The sequence below is a fragment of the Corapipo altera genome, unplaced genomic scaffold (genome assembly GCF_003945725.1).
Source record: "Corapipo altera isolate COAL_440 unplaced genomic scaffold, ASM394572v1 61411, whole genome shotgun sequence".
NCBI classification, from domain to species: domain Eukaryota; kingdom Metazoa; phylum Chordata; class Aves; order Passeriformes; family Pipridae; genus Corapipo; species Corapipo altera.
Window position 1 is genome coordinate 24,510,797 of NW_020884875.1, and position 6,193 is coordinate 24,516,989.

Sequence of the window (6,193 nt, forward strand, 5' to 3'; positions counted from 1 at the left end):
CCCCCCGGTCACGAACGCCGAGCCCGCTCAGCGCCTAAATGGTTGGACTGTTGGGATTCATGGCTAGGCTTCGCGAATGAAGATTTGGGAAGGGCTCTACCCACATTTGTTGCAAGCACGTTGGTGGCTGAAAAGGCCAAAAAGGCAATACGAGATAGGCATGTCCGGTTGCATGTTGGGATTAGAGAGCAGTGATAAGTAGCATTGAGCTCTTGGGGACTTCAGGCTGGATATCAGGAGGAATTTCTTCGCTGAAAGGGTAGTCAGGCATTGGAATGGGCTGCCCAAGAAGGTGGTGGAGTGACCATCCCTGGAGGTGTTCAAGGAACTACTGGATGTGGCACTCAGTGCTCTGGTTTAGTTGACATGATGGTGTTTGGTCAAAGGTTGGACTCAATGATCTTGGAGGTCTTTTCCAGCCTCAGTGATTCTGTGAACCTGTGATTCTTCGTGGTGTCTTTCCTCCTTGCCCCGAGGTGGCACCCGGCCACCAGCTCCGGTGGGTGCGTGGCCGTCTGGGGCTATGCCCTGCGGGTGTTCTCTCCTCCTTGAACGGGGAACCGCGAAAAAGCCCTTTGTTGCTTTGAGTCGCACAGGAGTTGTCCCCATCCTACGTGGGTTTCAACGCTACGGGCTTTACCAGGGGAAGCGTTAAAAAAAAGTTAAAAAAGGACAAATAAGGGCCATTGCCAAAACTACTGGCGGCGTCTCGATCCAGGTAAAGACGGGGGCAGGGATGGGGCGGAGAGGCGGGGGCGGGACACGCCGGCGGCCCGTGGAGGGTCGGGTCGGACTAGGAGGTGGGTGGGTGGGTGGTGTCGTGAGAGGCGCGGGGCCGCCCGGGGGTGGACAGGCCAATGCAGGGGCCGCAGTCCGGCGCCGGCCGCAGGCGGGACGTGCCGTGTCGCCGGGCTCCCTGCGGGTCCCGAGGCTGCCCCGCCCTGCACCGAGCGCGGCCCCGCAGGTGGGCAGTGCCGCCGGACCGGGAACGGCGTGGCCCCGGAGCGGGCGGCGGCTTTGCCGGGCTGGCGCATCGCCCTTCCCGGGCGCCCTACCCTTCGGAGCGGAGCAGCGCAACTCCAGGAGCGGCAGGACCATCGGGCAGGTGCGGCACTGGAGCCCAGGGAGGCGCATTTTTGTGCCTCTCTCCTTATTTTTCTCCTCTCTCCTCCCTCTTCCCTCCCCAAACCTTCCCTCCCCTTCTCTCTTTTTTCCCCTTTTTTTCTTTCCTTACCCCCTTCCCCCCTCTTCCCTCTTTCCCCGCTTTCCCCCTCCTTTTCTCTCCCTTTATCCCCCTCTCCCCTCTCTCCTTTTCTCTTTGGTTGTAATTATTTTGTTTTCCCAGTCTTTTCCCTTTTCTCCCCGTTTTCCTTCTGCCTTTTTGCTCTGCTTTTACTTCTCCACGCTTCCTTTTTTTGTTTGTTTGTTTTGTTTCCCCCCTTTCTGTCTATCTCTCTGTCTTCCCTCCTCCCTTTGCCTCTCCCCGCGGCAGTGCGTGCAGGGGAGCCTGGGGCAGGCCGTTGCCCTCGGGGGGTGGTGGTTGGGTGTGAAATCTGTTAGCGAGCACAGAATTGGGGGCCATCTGATGCTCGAGGTGTTGCAGTCCTGGCGTGTGGCTTCCCCTCCACCCCCCTCAACTCACTGGAACTACCTTTTTCTTTCCTTTTTTTTTTTTTCTTCAGAATTGAGAAACTGTTTAGAAGGTTGTAAATAGTTTTCTGTGGCCCAGGTTGGGTGCGAGGACTGTGAAAGAAGCCTGACAGGAGTTTCAGTTATGTTCTGGCACTTTGCCTCCTTTCAGTGTTGCTCAAAAAAGTAGACTTCTTTGTGGGAAAGGGGAGGAGTGGCAGCAGGAGGGACTTGCCATTTTGGAGTCCGCTATTTTAAATTTCATTTTTAATGGAATATGAGGTGGGTGACCACAGAGCTGGCAAGAATGACAGTCAGAAATGGTAGTGAGACAAGAGGGGACAAATATAGCTTTCATGTCTATTTCAACTTGAAAATCCTTGTGAAAAATAATGCAGTATTTGTAGCTCCAGTTGGAGTTCAGTTACGATGGTACATTGCTTTTGAAAGTATCTGTATACAAAAGAAAATACTACTTATATTTTGTCTCCTCATTGATTTTCTACTCTGCCTATAATAAATGTTAGTTATCAGCATAATGTCTTTCCTATGAAATCTGAATTGTCTGGGGTAATACTTAATTCCTGGGGCCAGAAGAGCCAAAAGTTGCTTAATATAACCCTAATACCTTTGCCAACTCTACCTTTTTTCTAGCATAAACCAAATGCAGAGGCAAACATACAAGCTAAAGGTTTACAGTCTATCTGCTGAGAATATGGTGTTCATGGAACAAAATCCTGCTCTTCAAATTTGTTGCCATTGTTACTACGCTGGAAAGCCCACTGCTAGTCTTATGAAAAGATTTAATTTTGCTTTTTTTTAATAATCTCCTCTCTGTTTTCCTTTGGCTTTCAGCATAATTCAGAAGTTCTCCACTTGCTTTGGTTTATAAGCTCCTGAAACTTGCTCTTGAGAACACCTAACTGTCAACCTAGAATTCTGTCTTAGGAATGGTGAAAAAAGGTAGTTCCACAGAAATGCAGCATGCCCAACAATACAAGTAACTTGTACTATTAAGTTTACTTCATAGCTCCAAGGACACCATTTCTTGCACTGTAAAGCATTATTATATGCAGGTTAATTGTGGTGCTGTTAGAGGAACTTGATAAAACAAACAGAAACCTCATCTGTGATAGGTTATCCCAGAAAGCTCACTGAGGAACTCTTAAGTGTAGGCATGGCTTTAAAATGATGGCTTCTACATAGGGCTAAAGAATATCTCCTCAGAATATTTTATATGTTGTGCTTGAAGAGGGATCCAAGTAAATTTGACAGCCTCTTCCTTCCACCATGAGATTTAGTTCTGTTTTTAGATTACCTTTCCTACCAGTGTGTCCCATTCTGAAATACAGCATTGTCCCAAGGCAGCAATCAGCAAAATTTTGTAGGTGACTGTGAGAAGTGCAGTGACTGCTCTTGTTTCTGGTGAAATTATAGTTCCTACTTTAGAATTACGTGAAAAAAATAGATACATATTTTACTTTGAAGTAGCCAAATTACCTTGATAAACACCGGGCAGTTTTACTGGGTGTTAAATAGGATGACATTATTTTAAAGATTTTGTGATTTTTTTTTTTGGGGGATTTCTGTGTAATTCTAGTGTTAGTTGCCTTAAGGTAAAACATATCTTTTTGTCCACGCTAAGAGTCACAGAATTCTTGAGGTAGGAACTGGGCACTGAATGACTTTGCCTTTACTCTACTTAGTGGAAATTTCTTACCATTAGCTCTGTTGGTGGGGCATCTAAAGATAGACAGGAATGCAAATAGTCATCAGGCTTTGAACTGTTCTGCATAAGATTTACTTGATACAGTAGTACAAGAGTATACTCGAAAGGCTAGTAACTTTTTTCAGTTTACACTTCACACAGAGTGTATGTTCATGTGGGTTTTACTCATTTTTTTAAACACAAATATTTTAGTGTGTCAGATTCCTAACATTTGAACACAAGCTCTCCAAAAATAACCCAAGGGTTTGAATTTATTTTCATCCTTTTTTTAATCTCTGAAAAAAACAGCTATCTACTTTTATCTACTCTCACTATTAAATTTCCATGTAGTGGTGAATGTAGCAGTACTAACCATTTGTGGAGTTTTGTTTAAAAGGGACTAGAAATGTGTGGATTTTTTCCTATAAAAAGGGATTGCATTTTTCTCTTTTATTATTTTCTTAGGCAGCTCTGAAAGAAAAGCCCTGCTCCTGCAGAGTGTTGTCAATTGCAGACAACTGTACGCACATGAAACCCTGCTGCTGTCTCTGCATGATTTCAAAGTTAAGAGTCCCATAAAGCCTAATGGTAAGCCAACTACTCAGCTTATGGCCAGTTCTCATTTGCACTAAGACTGAAAACTATCTAATGGAACAAACATGAGTTCTTTGATCCAGTTACAGGCGTATCTACTTTCAAGATTGTGCTGCTTGATATCATGGAGAGGCTGAGTAAATGTGACTTTGGTCTGTCTGGCAGATCTCTGCCAATAGCACTGTATCTGTTCTGTCTGTCTGTGCTTAGGCATGTTTGTGTTCATGCAAGGTGCTTATAGCTTTAAAAATCACTTCCTCATCAGAATTAATGTTTTGCATAACTGAATCTGAATGGAAGCAGGCTAATTATAATAACTGGGATCTGTGGCTTGGAAGCATCCCGGATATGCCTTGGTAAAATTCAGGGGCTTTCCAGCAAATCTACCCTCAGTAGAGGGACTTATTCTGTAGTTTTGAGGAAAAGGTTTGTATCTCAGGTGGAATTTCTGAATGGGGAAAGAGAACAGCAAGGTCAACACCACTTACTGTTCTCAGGGGTAGCTGAAGTTTCCTTATATCTTCCCTTCCTCCAAAGTGAGAACAGAGAAAAATAAGTAATTTCTGACTCTCACTCCCCACCCATCAAGATGATTACTTGTCTCCTGGCCCATCCCAACTACTGCTTTGGACGTGGATGTACTCAGTACTGTATTTTCCACTTGGCTTTTCTTCAATACATTTCTGTAAATATAAAAGTCTCATGTTGTCATGCATGGATGTAGGATGTTAGTGCAACTGCCAGGAAGTTTTCAAGTAACTGTTGTAAAGCTTTGATTAAAAGCTCATGTGTCTGTGGACATAAAATAGAGGCCTATGCATAATGTTCATGTTGCTGGGTGCTCTCCACAGTACCTTTATGCCAAAAATCACTGAAGCAACTACAACACAGCAAACATCACTGTCTGCTTCCTCTGATATTTGTTAGAGGAAGCAGAATAGGAAGAAAAATGAAGGAAACTTTAGTTCAGCAGCCCACAAGGCTGAGAGAGTCATGACACCAGGACATTGCAGCTAGGTCTGCAAGACCTATCAGATCTTCCCTGCTCTTGTTAGAACTCGTTTTGACTTCCTACCAGGCTCTGTGATGCTTCCTAACTCTAAGGTCTTTCCTGCCTTTTTGCCAGCTTTTAACAAAATGTACAGGCTGCTGAAGTACCCCAGAATACTTTCTTACCGAGTACCTGCCGCCTTCTGAATTTCTGGTGCTAATACTGGCCCAAGATGTATTTTGGAGGCTGCAATGCTTCTGCTAAATCAGTGTTTGAAGTGTTGCATCAACCGTTTTTCCACTGATACAAGAGAAGAATGAAGTACCAAAATTGAAAGATAACTGCTTTTTCTCTTTTATTCCTATGCCACCAGCCCCTAATGATTTTCATCTTATTGTGACATGGATCTGTGCACCATTTCACTGCAAGCCCTAACTGCTTTTTTGGAGGAAAAATTATACTTTGAGTGAAAATGTGTTGGTAATTGATTAAATACAAAAAATATTTACCTAATTTACTATTTCTCTCTGCTTTCTAAATTGCTTCAGGCAGGACAGAGGAGGACAATGTGTTTTAGGTGAGCTGGCATGAGGGAGGCCCTGGAGTGCCAGGAGTCCCCTTTTCCCAATACTGGTGCTGTAACTCAGGCAGAGTGAATAGCCACCCTAGCATAAGGCTGGTTAGAGGTTGCTGTTGCTTTTCACCTCATTTAGGAAAAGCTGAATCTCTCACTCCCAGCTATATCAGTCCAAGCGAGAGCCTACAGCCCAGAGCCTGTGTTTGCTGGACTGTGGCATGGCGAGGGGAGATATCTGTGGCACCGCAGGGCTGGTGGCTCCCCATGTCAGGTCTATCAGGGCCTGGTTAGGAGCTGGGCAGTTGGTGGGCACAGACATGCCCTGACATCAGGCACCTCCCTGGCTGAGGTTGGACTGGATCAGCTTGTCACTGTCTGTGGCCAGATTGTGGGGCTGGAGACTGGCCCTGCAGTGGTGTCACTGGTATGCGATGGGGTCACAGGGGAGCACAGAGGGGGCTGGTTGGAGCTGTCAGGGGCTCTTATGGCCCTGCCAGCAGCCAGGAGAGCTGATGTTGGAGAGCTGCCTAGAGCCCAGATGGTTCAATCTGTTGTTGTACCCCTCCTGGCCTGGTGTGTGGTTGGCAGAGATGTGGGGTCATTCCTTTCACCACCAGCACATCATGGTGTCAGACCAGTTGCATTGTGAAACTTCAGCTGAAGAGGTCTGCTGTGCTGGCAGCCAAAGGCTGGT